This window comes from Medicago truncatula, chromosome 5 (assembly GCF_003473485.1).
Source record: "Medicago truncatula cultivar Jemalong A17 chromosome 5, MtrunA17r5.0-ANR, whole genome shotgun sequence".
Classification (NCBI taxonomy): domain Eukaryota; kingdom Viridiplantae; phylum Streptophyta; class Magnoliopsida; order Fabales; family Fabaceae; genus Medicago; species Medicago truncatula.
This window is the reverse complement of record NC_053046.1, coordinates 41,562,460-41,581,405: the sequence shown is the minus strand read 5'-3', so window position 1 is coordinate 41,581,405 and position 18,946 is coordinate 41,562,460. Positions and strand designations below refer to the sequence as shown.

The window sequence follows — 18,946 nt, the reverse complement described above, 5'->3', positions numbered from 1 at the left end:
AATCTCATGTTTATTGCCTGAACCTTTATCACATTTTTCTTGTAGCTTCTGACAAAGAATCTTGAGTCTATCTTCATATGTTGTTGATATGAGGTTAAACCCTTTGAGTTCTTCTTCAGAAGCTTTCAGTTCCAATAGAGTTGTCTTTTGTTGTTTCATCAAATCAACATATTTTTCTTTTAAATCTGTCAACTCATTGGTTCTGTGTTCAAACAGTGATAAAAGTTCTTTTAGAGAATCAACAAGTTCTTGTCTAGGAATTTTGGAATATACCTCATTTTCATCTTCTGAATCTGATTCAGCTTCTGATACTGCTTCTGATGATACTGTTGCCACTAACCCCATGGCTGCCTTAGCATCATCATCAGCTTCTTCTTTATCAGAACCAGATTCACTATCCAAATCTTCCCAGGTCGCCATCAAACTCTTTTTGATTTGCTTTCTGAATTTACTGGAGCTGAAGCTTGATTTCTTGGATTTGCCTTTAAACTTCTCCTTCTGAAGATCAGGGCAATCAGCAATGAAATGACCAGGCTTCTTACAATTGAAGCATCCCTTCTGATCTTCTTTCTTGGAGTTCTTGTAGCTACCTCTCTTGCTCAAAAATTTCTTCTGCTTCCTTGCCAGATACTCAAGCTTGTTGGACAGCATAGCCATCTTTACAGATTGATCTTCATCAGAATCTCCATCAGGTGATTCTTCTTCAGATTCACTGGCTTTGTAGGCTTTGGAAGATTTTGAGGTCTTTCCTTTAGATGGTAAAGCAATGGATTTACTCTTCTTAGAGGTTTCATGCTCATTTAAACTCATTTCATGCACTTTGAGTGAGCTAACAAGATCTTCAACACTTAAAGTATTTAGATCCTTAGCTTCCTCAATAGCAGTTACTTTGGGTCTCCATCTTGAAGGTAAGCTTCTCAAAATCTTACTAACATGATCAGAAGCAACATAGCTTTTCTTCAGTATTTGCAATCCAGAAACTAAAGTTTGAAATCTTGAGTACATTTCTTCTATACTCTCATCATCCTTCATTCTGAAAAGTTCATACTGATGAACTAGCATCAAAGCTTTAGCCTCTTTCACTTTCTTGCTGCCTTCAAAGTTTGCACATAGAGAAGCAAACATAGCCTTCGCAGTAGATTTGTCACTCATCTTCATGTATTCGGTGCGAGGTATAGAAGCCACAATGATTCCTCTTATCTTGTGGTGTTTCGTATAAAGCTTCTTCTGAGCAGGAGTATGTATTCTTCTGTCTATAGCAGCTCCTTCTTCATCCAAATCCAGATCATCAACTCCATCTTCCAGTATGTCCCATAACTCTTCATCCAATCCCATGATAAAGCTGTACATATTTGTTTTCCACCATGAAAACTCTTCTGGATCTCCATTAAACTTTGGAGCTTTTCCAGAGTCTGTTTTCTTGTCAGCAGTATCATAGTCATGCTTGACACTTGTGTATTTTGTAGTAACTGATTCCTCATCTCCAGACATGTTTTTCTAATAGATCTTAAACTGTAACACGGTTAAGTGCTGTGATAACAGAGCAAGCTCTGATACCAATTGAAGGTGAAAAACACAAGAAGGGGGGGGGGGGGTTGAATTGTGTTTTCTTTTTCTCTTAAAAAATACTTCTTCTGATAAAACTTCAGAAGCAGTTTGATTGCTTCTGATGAAATGATCAGAGTCAGATTGCAGCGGAAAAGAACAGAGCAGAGAAAAGAAAGACAAAGACACAAGCAGTTATCCTGGTTCCTTCCACAACACGGAAGTAGTCCAGTCCCCCTTGCACTTCCAAGGAGATTTCACTATAATCACAAAGATTACAAATGCTCAATACTATCTAAGTATGAGACTTCACAAAAATGCTCAAGCACACACGCAAGAGTCTTCCAATGCTCAAGCACTAAGCAAGAGACTTCTAATGCTCAAGCACGCAGGCAAGAGACTTCTAATCAAACAAAAATACAGAGAATTGAGTTTGAGTTGAACACTTGATATACAATCAGTGGTGTTCACAATACAATACAGTAAAGACTCTAGACTTTGAATTTCTAAGATGTATCAAATCAGTGCAGAAATTCAGTGTGCTTTGTAGAATCAAATTGACAGAGTTTTGGCGCTTTTGAACTTATGTATCTCTATCTTCAATCTTCAAGTCTTCACTCCTTTATATAGAGGCGTGAAAGAGACGTTGAGATAATCAGCACGTCTAAAGAGTCGTTTGAAATCCTTTGATTATCCACCAGTGATCCTTTGCCTGATTTGGGTGTAGTCCTTTGAAGAATAAGCTTCAAATTCATTCCCATCTTGAACGTACAAATTCTGCAGGCATGGCTGTTGTTTTGTCTTGTAGCGTAGACAGAAAACAGAGTAGTGGAGGTAGTGGTTGTACACTTGTACTTTGTCAACTCTATTTACGAGAGACAATTGCTTAGTGCTATCCATATATCCGTTGATACCTCCCTTTCAATTCTTCGTTCTTCTTGGATAAGACTAAATTGAGAATCAGCTACTTTGAATCTTCAGTTTGATTAAAGGATCAAACGTAGCTTCTGGTGACGATATTGCTTCTGATGAAAACTTTTGCTTCTGATGACTTTCTGCTTCTGATGACGTCATCACTTCAGAAGCACTTCAGCTTCAGGAGCAGTTTTCTTCAGATGCTCAGAATTTCTTTTTCTTTCCATTGTTCTTCCAAGACCTATTGAAATAACTTGAGTAGCCTTTGGTCCTATACAATTGAACAATTATTAGTAATAACCAATTGACAATTTTTAATACCTTGTTATCATCAAAACTTAATAAGGTTCATTGTGAAACACATTTTGTTCCAACACAGTAACATTCAAAAACTGTTACATATTTATATTTTTGTAACATTTTTTGTATTACCAGTAACATTAAAAAAATGTCAGATTTTTATAAATTGTGAAGTTGTAAAAAGTGTCGCAAAGTTGTCTATGGACTAAAAATTGTGAATCCAGCAAAAAAATGTTACATATTGAAATTAGAAAAACCAGATTATCTGTAAGAGAGGTAGACAGGCCCGGCCCTGAGCGGGTGCAAACAGCTCAACAGACCTGGGCCTCCCTCAGTCATGGACCTCAATTTTTTTTAATACCCACTAGTACTATTGCCATCCAATTGTTTTTAATACCCCCAGCCATTTTCTGTCCCCTTGTTTTAGCCTTTTAGGCCTATTAGAATTAGGTCCTCTTGCTTTTAGTGTTAGGTGGGGGTTCCTCATAAATACGGTAGTCATTTTCACCTTTGGATGTACCGCATATATACGACACCTTATATTTATCTTTTAAAAAATATAAATAGAACATTGCTTTAAAAAAAAAAAAAAATTGATTTTATCACTGACATCTTTTCATTCCCAGAGCCGAGCCTCCGAATTCTTAGGGATGACCCTGCAGTTGATAAGATGACAGCAGTTGAAGAGACGGAGTGTCGAACGACCACTATATTCTTCTTTTGTTGAATGAATGAAGGTTCTTGATTTTGCTAAACATATAGATTAGACGCTAACAATTGAGAGAACTTCGATTTTTTAAGACTAACTTAGATAAATTAGTCAACAAAAAAAATTGACAGCCATAATTACTGCTTATGACGTACATTGCATAAATGATATTGTTTCTACCATTAGATTATAACATTTTTCTAGTGTCAATTTAGTACTTCGGTATTAAGAGAATACTGAACCTTACATTAACAGCTTGTAAGTGATGTTTATGCATTTAATTTTTCTATAGTTAATATTTGCCAGATAAAGCAAGGCATTATGATTTGTAGCAAACACTTGTAACAGGTATAGATCAATGTAGAAATAAATTTGTAGCAAGTAACTTAGAAACCAATTAATAATAGAGTTAAACCTGTTTAATATATCAGGGCAATGATGGTTGAAAATAAAAGTCATTCCACTTTAGTAAGTGTTGAAAGTAGAGATTGTAAAAGTGACAACTAAAACGCTCATGAGATCCAATGCAAAAGGAAGGTCAGTAAACATTAAAATTTATTTTAATTAGTTTTTATCATAGTTAACGGATCAATTAAGTATTCCTCAAATGGCAAGTTCAGCATATTCTTATAGTAGAAATTAAGCTTCTTCTGCAGAGAATTGACAAATTAGTTCCTTATTTGACAATGCATCAATGTAACATGAACTTAAATCTTCCTTCAAGTAAGGCAAACTTCTGACAAAGCCGATCTCCACCTTTGCACATTCTCACATTTCTTTCCAACTCTATCTTCATGTGCTGCCATGGCTTTACCATAACTTTTTGTTTCATTTCTTACATCTGATTGTTCTATATTGTAAAATATTGGCTAAACTAATTGATTACGGGTCTTTTTGCACTCCATAATATTGACAAGTTCATCAAGACACCATGTCGAATATCCAAAGTTTTCAGACAAAACAACAATTGCTTTATGCTGCTAGTGTTGATTTAGTTCTTGCTGGTCATGTTCATGCTTATGAACGTTCGATACACCTTTTATAGTTTAGCCTTTATTTTAATTTCTAAGCACGATTTAATGGAAATTTAATGGAAGATTGGATCCTGGTGGCGCCGTCCAGATAACTATTGGTGATGGTGGAAACCGAGAAGGCTTAGCTCATAGGTAAATAATATCTGCCAGACACATTATAAAAATGTGTTATCTGAATTGGTTACTGTCTGAAATCTGTCCATATAACTATTAAGGTTGTTTATTGGTATGCACGCAGCCTGTATTCTTACATCATTGTTGTTTACAGGTACATAAATCCACGACCAAAGTGGTCAGAATTCCGTGAAACCATTTTCGGTCACGGTGAGCTGAAGATTGTAACTCTACTCATGCCTTCTGGAGTTGGCATAGGAATGATAATGATGAGTCCATATAACTATTAAGGGTCAATATATTCTTTCTCAATGTACAATTTGGTAAATCTGTTAACTTACAAGAGGTAATTCAATCCTGTAATAAAAGAGGCAATTCAATCTAGTTACAAGAGAGACTATAAAGGAAAAATATACAATTTACAAAGCAAATTTACATCCAAAATAAGGACCACCGTTAGATCCTTGACATAAGATTATTGGCATCTCACTAGGACAAATCTATAGTCTATACGCTTCGTATTTGCAAACGACTTTTAATATTATTGGCATCTTCTACAATCTTTTGGATAAATTCATATTCATACCCAGTCGTGTAAGTCATTCCGGACAAATTAGAAACTTCAAGCAATGCTGACTTCCATTTTTGTACTCTCTCCGAGTCAATTCCGAATTTTTTTTCATGTTGAGCCATGTCTTTGCCATAACCATTTCTCAAATGCCTTATGTCTGATGGCTCTACTTTGTAAAAGATTGGCCAAACTAATTGATTATTCCATTTCTTACATTCAAGAATCTTCACAAGTTCATCAAGACACCATGTGGAATTTGCATAGTTTTCAGACAAAACAATAATCGAAAGTCTTGATGCTTCAATTGCATTTCTAAGACAAGGTGAAACTCGGTCCCCAGTGTGCAGTCCTTCATCATCCATGAAAGTCTTGAATCCCCCTTGGGATAAAGCTTGAAAAAGACTACCTGTAAAAGAGTAGCGAGTATCTTCCCCTCTAAAACTGAGAAACATCTCCCATTGAGCAGTTGAATGTCTCAAATTGTCTAGTGATTTTTCCCATTCCTCCATTGGTTTACTTCTTACGGAAGACCCTGCCTTAATGATTTTTCCTGGTAACCCATCACATTCAAAAGCAATTTCACGTGCCACATTCAATAAGTCAAATGAGGAGGAGTGATCCTCTTCGAGAATGCCTGAATATTTTTCAAACAACGTCGAAGCTTCCTCTGTAGATAAGGGATCAAGTAGAATCTTCCTTTGACAGTAAACTAAGTCACAATATTTTTGGCGACGTGCGGTCAAAAGTACCTTGCATCGATTACTATTAGAAGGAATTCCTACATCCCGTAGGTCAAATTTTGCCCGAACATCATCAAAGATAACAAGTATTGGACGATCCATATCTTCTATTGTGGATAATATTCTTCTTGCTCTTCCAGCTTCACTGTTTCTATCAAATCTTATATTCAAGGAGTCAGCAATTTCATCTTGCATTGCTGTGATATTTGGGTTTTTGGTCACATTGACAAATAAAATCTCATCAAAAATATTCAAATATTGGACTTTCTGTTCCATTACTTTCACCAACGTAGTTTTACCAGAGTCACGCCTACCGTACAATCCTATCATACAACAATTATCATCTTGCAGTGCCTCCAAAAGTTCATCTGAAGCCTTCTCCGTCGACTTGAAACACTCGAAATTATTTCCTAAAGAGAAGTGTTCTAAACTTGGAATTGTAGTTGAAAATGGCTCAAAATTACATTTCTTATTTAGTGCTGTAATTTTTTCCTGCAATTTATTAAATTCAATCCATGATGGTGGTTTTGATTGTAATTTAAGATTCTCCATTTTTTGCATGACTATTTCTGCTTCTTTTAGCCACTCAAACACAACATCTCTAACCTTTTCAGTTTTACTGTCAATTGCTTCAACTTGTGCACGCACACGATCACGATTTGAAATGAGTTTCTTCTTTTGTCTTTCAACTTTCATATAGCCTTTGCCAAACCAATCAGATACACATTTATTTCCATCAACTTCCTCTACCGTCTTCTTTACCGCATGAGTTACAAGAAGACAGCCATACTGAGCAACAGCATAGGGTTTTCTTCCAGCTGCAAAATTTTATTAATAGAAACATATAAATCAGCATAGTTTCAGCTTTGTTTATAGATTAACTTATGACAAAATAAAATTCAGAGTTATGATTTTACTTTTGTTGAGCATTATATGAAACAAATAAAGAAGAGAGTTTAAGTGAAAGAAATTGAACTCACACATATTTGCAGCAAGCAGAAAGAATTAGGTTGAAACCAAAAAGGAGTGAAGTTTGAATGATTGTCTATTTGCTTGAGATCGTAGTTTACTTTATACATCTATATATATACTTGAGAATATCATAAGGTCAACGTAAGTTTTGGTTAAAAAGTGGCCAAGTGGTTCTTAAACATTACGATAAGTTGAACAATTCAATTGTTCCCTTGCATTAACTACATCAACTACTACTCCATTTGGTTTTAAATATAAAAAGTGGCTAAGTGCTTTGTATACATTATGATGAGCTGAATTATATATATATAAGTACTACGAGGAGTACCATTCTTTAATGACCAAACAAGCCTAGTTGACGGATTGAGTTTGTCGTGTCCAGCTGGGAGCACGTGAGTACAATGTTGTTACTTGTTAACTAGGAGTACATCAGAATCGTTCGATCATGATTGAACATTTTAGGTTTTAATTTTGAATTTCAGAATTAAAAGCAAACCAAATGCTTAAATTCTAAATTGTTCAATTTTAAACGATTCAAATGTACTTCCTCCGGTCCTTTTTATTAGAAACAAAAGTGAGAATTTTTTTGGTCCTTTTTATAAGAAGAAGATTGACCAAGTTTCAAGTATGTTTGAAGCTAAATTTCATTTGTGCCCTTATTTATTATGAGAGAGAAAATTAAAAGTAAATAAGTTAGTGGAATAAAGAGGAATTAATTTAGGGGTATTCATGGATTATTTTTTAAATGTAGAAGTGTATTAAATGAAGATGACTATTTTCAATGTATATCTTTGGTCTTGATGTTTTATGTCTTTTGTTTCTTGTATAAAGGATCGGAGGGAGTATTAGCTTTTTTGTGGTGGTCAGAAACTTTGCATATATTAGCTGCATACAGTTTTTTTATTGGGGTGACCGGGATTCGAACCCTATCAACTTAGTATTTGAATTCAAATACTAAGTTTTTCTTTTAGGAAAAATAACTTATATCTTTTCATTAAAAATTAAATTAATGATACATGTTGGATTTTCATCAAAGATATGGAAGCTAGGAAATACCATGTTGACAATAACAAGTTGACAATAACTTAATTTGCATTTTTATTATTCAAACTAGCTTCAATATATATGTATTAACATGTCTGTCTTTCCACTTTTATAGATAAAAAACAATTGTAAAATTTTATTTGATAATTTATAATATTAAGATTCTTATAGTTTTAAAAAAGGAATTATTATCATGAATATAACTCAGTCGATAGGGATATTATGTTATATATGTGAAAGTTTTGAACTCTGTATTTTTCACTTATTCACCTTAAGTGGTGAAATTCTAACCATTAAACTACTTGAAAAAAAAATTATTTATCATCATCATTTTTATTTTATTTTGACATTATTGTATCCTCTTATTAATACTATAGTTATAGATATAAATACAAATTTTGTCTAATTTTATGCTTATGAACCGAATCCCGTAAAAAAAAAAAATTACGAACTGAATTCCCCTAAAAAAATCATGAACTGGATTATAAAGCCACAAATATGAAAATTTCTAAACTGGTATATTATTTTGGTAAAAATTCAAAACCATTTTTTATTTTATTAAGTAGTTTAGTGGCTAGAATTCACCTTTTTTAAGGTGAATAAGTGGGGTGTCCGGAGTTCGAACCCCAGCCGCTGCATATAATAATGCATGTCTCTGAGCTATGCTCACGGGGACAAACGACTTTTTATTATCAATGCACATTTTATTTTCAACCACCCAACTCGAATTCAATGATTTACATATGTTTCTCTTTCTTCGTCGATTTGTACCATGGACCCATAGTATTTACATTGTGTAACTTGTGGGATGATAATTAGATCTCCAACTTTTACTTCTAAAGTAGAAATATTGTCATTTGTTGAAATTACATTTCATGTACTTTGTCTTAGGTAGAAGCTATACGCTTTTAAGGCTTGTCTCTATGTCTCCAATCTTCCGTTCAATTCCTCCCTCAACTCTTCAAGTATGATTACATGATCTGTATAAAAGCATACATCTCAGTGCTAGCTCTTGAATATGTTATGTAAGTACATCCAAGACTAAAGTAAAAAGATAATGGTTTAATGTTGATCATTGGTGCGATCATAATGTTATTGAAAAATCGTCGGTGGCCCTATCTTGCTTCCTCACACAAGTAACAAATGAGTGTTTTTGTCTAAATAAAAAATACACACTTGCTAACTTAGTCCTTAATGTTTTTAGGTTGGTCTAAGTTAGCAACATATATATGTGTGTAAAATAAGTCAATTCGTTTATGTAACGCAGGTTTGTGATCTAATTAGAGGCATTAAGAAAATAGAAGGTCATTTCACGTGTGAAAAAAAGTCAACCACATCCCCTCTCATAATTTTAATTTTTTAAATAAAGTCAACCCAAGCAATTCCTTGGGTTATTTTTTATTTGAATAACAAATCCAAGTAGCATTAAACAATAAAAAGTTGCAAGTTGGGATCGTACATATCACATTCATTTGGGAAATAAAAAAAGTTTTGACATTGCATCCCATCTTATAAAATAAATTTTCAAAAAATATATAAGTTAGTTTATTATATTGAAAAATGACGATTGGACCCATAAAATTAACAAGATTATGAGTTTAACCGAAGATGATTATAAAATTTTGGTGGAGTACCATTTTTTTATAGTATACTATAGAAGTCAACCCAAACAATGCAGAGTTGTTTATTATTAGAATAACAAATCCAAATAGCATTACCAAAAAATCACAATAGAAAGTTGCAAGTACGTATCACTTTCATTTAGGTAATAAAAAAAATTCTAACATTGCATCCCATGAAATAAATTTTCAAAAAATAAATAAGTTATTTTTTTATTTTGGAAAATGGTGATTGGACCCATAAAAATTAAGAAGATTTTGAGTTTAATCGAAGATAGTTATAAAAAAATAAAAATTTAGAGTACGATTTTTTTGTAGTTTAGTAGTAGATATTAGAGTATAGTGAAGAAGATATCTTGGAGAGTAAGTTATCTATGTAGAAAGTTAGTTAGGGAGTTAGGTACTCCAAGTCACTATAAATAAGCTACACCTATATACTATTTCATTATCTTTTTTACAATTGTTTCTTAGTAATGATTCCTAGAGAGAATTACACAATTTATCTTTCCATTGCATTTGACCTAGAACAATGTAATCCTTTGATTCATATCATGGTATCAGAGCGCTATGGAGATAGCGATTTTGATCCAGTTTCTGATGACGAAGATGATTCCTGTTGTGAATCCCCGAGCCTCCAAGGCCGGATCGAACCACACCAATACAAAGAATAATGATGTGTGGAGCGGCGGAGAGTGGTAACCACCAAACAAAGTTTATTGTGCAAGCAAGAAACAACAAAACACCACCTAGATCTAATCTAGGAACCAAGTGTGAAACACAAAGCAACAATCACAAGATAAACAAGGAGGGAAGAAGAAAACAATAAACACAAAGAGATTGTTCACCCAGTTCGGTCCAAACTTGACCTACTCTGGAGGAGAGTTTGAACTCTCCAATCCACTATCAAATGAGTTCTTTACAAAAGGGATACAAGAGGTTACAAGAAATTAGCTTGACAAGTTCACTATGAACAAACCCTAACTTCTACCCCTTTCCCAATCTCACCAAGACACTCAATGATTCTCTCTACAAGGTGTTTCCCATGTTTTCAACCCGAGAGATACTCTAATCAAAGAACCCTAAACCCTAGAGCTTCCCCTTTGATTTCCCAAGTCTCTCTCTTCCAACCTCTCTCTTCAAATCTGCACAAGAACACTTAAGTACTAGTCTTCCTCTGTTCCAATCGTGTCACGATTTTCCCAATCGTGTCACGATTTGCGTCCGTCCCAAGGAACGACCAGTCCTTATCAAGGATACTTAACGAGCAAGTTTCACGATCGTGTCACGATTTTCCCAAATCGTGTCACGAATTTGCACCCTGCAACCCTAGCTCACGGCACCTCCAATCGTGTCACGATTCCAAAATCGTGGCACGATTTCCCTGTTCTTTCAGACCACAAATTTGAAGACAATCTCAACATTTCTCCACCTTGACTTCTAATTTGGTGATGATGCCACTTTAACCATCAACCACCCCTTTCTTTTCCCTTGCATCCAACTCTACACCAAGTTGCTCCACAAGTCTTCACCAAACCATCTTCAACTACGGAACGTCTCCCGCCTCCTCGAAGATCACCTTGCATCCGATCACCCTTGGTCTTTTAGGCAATCACACAAGTCACCCCATACATTCTTCAAACCCCGGAATACCTTCCGTCCTCATGAAGAATCCACATGCTCACCACTAGAGCATAAACTCCCAAAGCCTCCATAGCCGTAACATTCCCGGAGTTACCAACTCCACCTCAAGTTGAGCTTTCTCTGCCTCAACTTCCAAATGCGTACTTCCACTATGCTTCCGCCTTGCCACTCCACCTCAAAGGTTGATCACGAGTATTGTTATCACCGCCTCTCCAAACTAACCATGAGTATTCTCACCACCGCCTCTCCAGGCTGACGTTGAGTGTTTAACGTCTCTCCAGACGAACCATACCGTCTACAAGGAATCAACTCCAAGGTGAGAACCCTCACCTTCACCTTCCTCCCAACAACTCACCATCAAAGCACCCGCATCTCCATACTCCTCGGACACAACTTGCGCGGAGCTATCATCTTCCTCCGGACAATCCCTCTTGAAGTGTCCCAACTTGTGACACTTAAAACACTTATACTTATCCTTGTTTCCGCTCTTTGAGCTTCCTCGGCTGCCTCTACCTCCACCATTTCCTTTTGACACACTAAGGCCTTCACTGTTTTCATCCGCTCTCAAGTCCTTGGACTTGGTCAACTCCTTGGTTCTTAAAGCCGCTTGAACTTCTTCCAAGGTGACAGTGCCTTCTTTGCCATAGAGCATGGTATCCTTAAAGGATTCAAATGATCTCGGTAGAGCACACAACAAGAGTATAGCCTTGTCTTCGTCCTCAAGTTGCACCTCAATGTTCTCCAAACCGTCGAGGATCTTGTTGAACTCCGCCAATTGCTCCATCACGGTCTTTGACTCCACCATCTTGAATGAGTAGAGTTGTTGCTTAAGGAATTGTCTATGAGCCAACGACTTGGTCATATACAACGATTCCAACTTAGACCATATCGATGCCGCGGTTGGTTCCTTCGCGACATCCCTCAAAACTTTGTCCCCGAGGCACAAGACAATGGCGCTCCTCGCCTTGTCCACCATCTCGGTCTTCTCCTCTTGTGACATGGTGTCCGGCAACGCACCTTCACCCTTCAAAGCTTTCTCACACTTTTGTTGAATCAACACCGCTTGCATCTTCACCTTCCACAACCCAAAATCGTTGAGCCCGGTGAACTTCTCAATATCTCACTTTGAACCCATGGTACACACTAAACCAAATCACTACCGTTGCCCCACGGTGGGCGCCAATTGTTGTGAATCCCCGAGCCTCCAAGGCCGGATCGAACCACACCAATACAAAGAATAATGATGTGTGGAGCGACGGAGAGTGGTAACCACCAAACAAAGTTTATTGTGCAAGCAAGAAACAACAAAACACCACCTAGATCTAATCTAGGAACCAAGTGTGAAACACAAAGCAACAATCACAAGATAAACAAGGAGGGAAGAAGAAAACAATAAACACAAAGAGATTGTTCACCCAGTTCGGTCCAAACTTGACCTACTCTGGAGGAGAGTTTGAACTCTCCAATCCACTATCAAATGAGTTCTTTACAAAAGGGATACAAGAGGTTACAAGAAATTAGTTTGACAAGTTCACTATGAACAAACCCTAATTTCTACCCCTTTCCCAATCTCACCAAGACACTCAATGATTCTCTCTACAAGGTGTTTCCCATGTTTTCAACCCGAGAGATACTCTAATCAAAGAACCCTAAACCCTAGAGCTTCCCCTTTGATTTCCCAAGTCTCTCTCTTCCAACCTCTCTCTTCAAATCTGCACAAGAACACTTAAGTACTAGTCTTCCTCTGTTCCAATCGTGTCACGATTTTCCCAATCGTGTCACGATTTGCGTCCGTCCCAAGGAACGACCAGTCCTTATCAAGGATACTTAACGAGCAAGTTTCACGATCGTGTCACGATTTTCCCAAATCGTGTCACGAATTTGCACCCTGCAACCCTAGCTCACGGCACCTCCAATCGTGTCACGATTCCAAAATCGTGGCACGATTTCCCTGTTCTTCCAGACCACAAATTTGAAGACAATCTCAACAATTCCAATGGTGATGAAGAAGAAGATCTTGAAGCTTCCGCATCAGAAATTTCACGTTCTTCCGCTTCTCAAGAATTCGTTTTCGGTAGTTTTGGTGGTTCAGTTTCCACCACTGCTCCTTCCCCGTGAAATTTATAATATTTACCTTTTTGAAATAATATTCTAAATTTAATATCATTAAAGACCCTTATTTTAGACCAAGAAAAGAAGACCCTTATTTTATTACATGATGATTCTTCTTTTTTTTTTTTTTTTTTTGAGGGATTTACATGATGATTCATGAAAGTGTATTTATTTTTTATAAATGGGAATAATTCAACCCAAACCCAATTGTTGTTCTTAATTGAATAATACAAATCCAATTAGCAATAAAAAAAAGTTGCAAGTTGTGAGACAATTACGGATCACTTTCATTTGGGAAATAAAAAAACTATAATTATTGATTCTAGAAACTTAATTCCTATTGGACTTACAAAACTTTAACCCGTTTTTACTTCAGGTTTTTTTATTGTAAAATTTTGAAGTTTTTACTAAACTAGTCCATAAAGCAATTTTGAAGTTTTTACTAAACTAGTCCATAAAGCAACGGTGTAGCTACATAGATGTTCACATTTGGGAGATTTATATGCTATCGAATAGGAACCATGATATTTGAACAATATTTTATGTATAGTGTATTTTACAAAGTTATCATTCATCTGTGTTAGTAGAAAAATAAATTAGAAGAAATTGAAAGGGAGAAATTGCACTAATTGAAAGAGAGAAAAAAAAGCATTAACGCTTCGTTAATATAGTAAAATTACACATTAAAATGAGACATTCTTTTGGACTCAGATGAACCTCTACCATCTCTTGCTGATTCTAAATTTGTTGGCTGGAAAGAAGAAAAAAATAAGTAAGACAATGATTAGCAATATCAAAGTACTCAATCATAACTAACAACATTTTATTTCATTTTTAATCGGCTAATAATTTTATTAGCTTCAACACCACAAGATGTGAGTAGTCGAGGAACAAAGTAACAAGATACAAACAAAAGAACAAAATACAACATTATATGTCCAACTCCAGCTATGGACTAAAACATAAAAGCAAAAAAAAAAAAAAAAAAAAGGCACATTTGACATTTCATAGGTTATTTCTTTTTTTTGTGGTGTTTAAGATTTGAAACATGCATTGTCCTTATCAACTGAGTTAAACTCACGGCAACAGAACATAAGTTATCTCTTTAACGAAAGATAAAACAAGCCAAACTGTATTTCATATAAGTTATAAGCTGCTATCATAAACTAACTTGGAGAGATTATGGAAATTTGTTGAAACAACTTATGACACCAAAGTGCAGGGGATGATATGATGACAGTCATGGAGCCATTCCTTTATGCTGCCAGTGTTGATTTAGTTCTTGCTGGTCATGTTCATGCTTATGAACATTCGATACGCCTTTTATAGTTTAGCCTTTATTTTAATCTCTAAGCCCGATTTAATGGAAATTTAATGAAAGATTGGATCCTTACATCATTGTTGTTTACAGGTACATAAATCCACAAACAAAATGTTCAGAATTCCGTGAAGCCAGTTTCGATCACGGTCAGCAGAGGATTGTAAACGGTACTCATGCCTTCAGGAGTTGGGCATAGGAATGATAATGATGATGAGTCTCTCTATTAAGGGTCAATATATTCTTTCTCGATGTATAATTTGGTAAATCTATTAACTTACAAGAGGGAATTCAATCATGTAATAAAAAAGAGGCAATTTAATCTGGTTGCAAGAGAGACTTTGTTTTTTTTTTTTTAATGGCAAAATATATATTATATATATATAAGGAGATTAAATCCCAATATTACACCAAAATGAAAAAATAAAAACACCAAAAACCCTTCAAAGAAAAACCACCAACACCGCCAACAGTGATCAATTAGGTCCTCAATAGTGATTTTACTTCAAACGTTCAGGTTCCACCACCACTCAAGATCCGGTCTATCGGAGGAGACATCACAACAGCCTAAAAGGACCTGAGTCACAAAGTTACAAGAGAGACTGTAAATGCAAAACTGTACAATTAACAAAGCAAATTTACATCCAAAATAAGGACCACCGTTAGATCCTTGACATAAGAACAACTTTTAGATCATTCGAAAATCCAAAAACGATTGCCAACCAAATCAATTTTCTATATGTTTCGTATTTGCAAACGACTTTTAATATTATTGGCATCTTCCACAATCTTTTGGATAAATTCATATTCATATCCAGTCTCGTAAGTCATTCCAGACAAATTAGAAACTTCAAGCAAAGCTGACTTCCATTTTTGTACTCTCTCCGAGTCTATTCCAAACTTTTTTTCATGTTGAGCCATGTCTTTGCCATAACCTTTTCTCAAATGCCTTATGTCTGATGGCTCTACTTTGTAAAAGATTGGCCAAACTAATTGATTATTCCATTTCTTACATTCAAGAATCTTCACAAGTTCATCAAGACACCATGTGGAATTTGCATAGTTTTCAGACAAAACAATAATTGAAAGTCTTGTTGCTTCAATTGCATTTCGAAGAGAATGTGAAATTCGGTCTCCAGTGTGCAATCCTTTATCATCCATGAAAATCTTGAATCCCCCTTGGGATAAAGCTTGAAAAAGACTACCTGTAAAGGAGTAGCGAGTATCCCCCCCTCTAAAACTGAGGAACATCTGCCATTGATCCGTTGAATGTCTCAAATTGTCTAGTGATTTTTCCCATTCTTCCAATGATTTACTTCTTAAGGAAGACCCTTCCTTAATGATTTTTCCTGGTAACCTATCACATTCAAAAGCAACTTCACGTGCCACATTCAATAAGTCAAATGAGGAGGAGTGATCCTCTTCGAGAATGCCTGAATGTTTTTCAAACAAAGTCGAAGCTTCCTCTGTAGATAATGAATCAAGTAAAATCTCCCTTTGACAATGCATTAAGTCACAATATTTTTGGCTACGTGCGGTCAAAAGAACCTTGCATAGATTACTAGTACAAGGAATTCCTACATCCCGTAGGTCAAATCTTGCCCGAACATCATCAAAGATCACAAGTATAGGATGATCCATATTTTCTATTGTGGATAATATTTTTCTTGCTCTTTCAGCTTCACTGTTTCTATCAAATCTTATATTCAAGGAGTCAGCAATTTCATCTTGCATTGCTGTGATATTTGGGTTTTTGGTCACATTGACAAATAAAATCTCATCAAAAATATTTAAAAACATGACTTTCTCACCCATTACTCTCACCAATGTAGTTTTACCAGAGTCACGCCTACCGTACAATCCTATTATACGACAATTATCATCTTGCAGTGCTTCCAAAAGTTCATCTGAAGCCTTCTCTGTCGACTTGAAACACTCAAAATTATTTCCTAAAGAGAAGTGTTCTAAACTTGGAATTATAATTGAAAATGGATCAAAATTACATTTCTTATTTAGTGCTTTAATGTTTTCCTGCAAATTATTAAATTCAATCCATGATGGTGGTTTTGATTGTACTGCAAGATTCTCCACTTCTTGTATGATTATGTCTGTTTTTTTTAGCCACTCAAACACAACATCTCTGACCTTTTCAGTTTTAGGATCAATTGCTTCAACTTTTGCATGCACACGATCGCGATTTGAATAGAGTTTGTTCTTTTGTCTTTCAACTTTCATATAGCCTTTGCTAAACCAATCAGATACAGATTTATTTCCATCAACTTCATCTACCACCTTCTTTACAGCATGATTTACAAGAAGACAACCATACTGAGCAACAGCATAGGGGTTTTTTCCTGCTGCAAATTTATATTAATAGAAACATCTAAATCAGCATAATTTCAGCTTTGTTTATAGATTAACTTATGACAAAATAAAAAATTCAGAGTTATGCTTTTACTTCTTTTGAGCATTATATGAAACAAATAAAGAAAAGAGTTGAAGTGAAAGAAATTGAACTCACACATGTTTGCAGCAAGCAGAAAGAATTAGCTTGAAACTAGAAAGGAGTGAAATTTGAATGATTGTCTATTAGCTTGAGTTAGCTTTATCCATCTATATATATATACTTGACAATATCATAAAGTCCACGTAAGTTTTGGTTAAAAAGTGGCCAAGTGGTTCTTAAACATTACGATGAGTTGAACAATTCAATTGTTCCATCACATTAATTACATCAACTCAACTATTAAAGGAAAAACAATACAAAGTTGCAAGTACTATCCACTTTCATTTGGGAAATAAAATAAAATTCAGACATTGCATCCCACGGCATTGACTGGGCTATATAAGTACATAATTTCTTATAGCATCATCCTTTTTGTGCGCTCTTTAGAAACTCAAAATTCAGTCTGAATTTTTTTTTATTTTAAAATTTGAAATATGTTTTTCCGTCATTTTCAAAGAGAAAACAAATAATCATGATTGTTTTAGCTGCGGTTTTACGGTGACTAATTGTCTTTCTTCAGAAATTTTACATGAATAGAACAAAAGTTATTCGAAAATAATTTGAATTTTATAATATAAACTCTTTTTACATGTTTCGAATCTCTCATATGCTAGTAATTTATGGAGAGAAAAAAAACATATATAAACCGAGTCATTCAAATATTTAGATTTGAACACGTCATCTAAATACTTCGAACCTCTTTTGTGCTAAAAATTTAAGAAAAAAATATGAAATTTATTTTTGACTCAAGAAAGGTTTGAAGCATGTAAATAAGATGTTTGGATCCTAAAATTTAAATGTGTGGCAACACTTGTTTTCGGTTTGGATTCTAGAATCCAAAGATGTTAAAATCTTGACAAATTAGCTAACCACATTTCAACGTGGCTAAACTTTCTCCCTAAAATTGTGGAAAAATTTAATCTACAATTTCCCATTGAACCAAATAGACTTGTTATCTCTTCAATTGCAATATCAAGAATAATGCTATTGAATGATCATGCACCAATAACCATTGGAAATCTAGAATGAAAATAAAAATAGTGAATAGCAACGAACCAAATGTGAAATGGGAAATGCGAGATATATATCCTGAACAGTTCAGCATTCACCAAACAGACATTTGCAAAATAAACAAATAAGTGTATGAGTGTCTTGTGTTCATTGTTGTTTTCTTATAGGCAGATAATAAAGGTTAGCTGGGATTAATGTTTGAACATTCTTTATCATAATTCCACGTTGTTGATAACTCTTTCAATTAAAGTTTTGAAGTTCACTTTGTTAATCAAGAAGGAATGTTAAGGTACATAAGAGATGTCAAGTAGGTATTTTATCTGAAGGTAGATTAAGTTTTGGTTTTCGGTTTTAATCCAATTCTGTATTTTTTTTGTGTGTAAAATAACTCAACCCCATAATCCCCTCACATAATTTTAAATTTTTTCAAATAACAAGTAAAAGACTCCTTCATTCGCACAGCTCGCATAAATATAAAAAATAATTACATTAGTAATATTGTGAAATGTTTATAAATGAAAATTATCACCATTAATGTAATGTCTCTATTAAAAAAATATATGCAAAAATTCGGTAAATATTTGCGATGCACAAATTGTAGATTTTATTTAACTATATCTACAAAAACAAATTTTTATGAAGTGATATGAAATGCATAAAAAATGTATTGGTATGAGAAATTCGATATGATAAAATTTTAAAACTATGATTATTTTCAAAAAATCAACATTAATGTAGTGCTTTTATTAAATATATTTTGTTATTTTATATGCAAAGCACTGTTACATATTTAAA

At 34.7% G+C, this 18,946-nt stretch overlaps 2 pseudogenes; both read right to left on the bottom strand.

Annotated features, from left to right (window-relative positions):
• Positions 1 to 4,891: 4,891 nt before the first annotated feature.
• On the bottom strand, positions 4,892 to 7,017 carry LOC11427334 (probable disease resistance protein At1g61190; annotated as a pseudogene).
• Positions 7,018 to 15,084: 8,067 nt separating this feature from the next.
• Positions 15,085 to 17,257, bottom strand: LOC11432474 (probable disease resistance protein At5g43730; annotated as a pseudogene).
• Between the last annotated feature and the right edge of the window lie 1,689 nt (positions 17,258 to 18,946).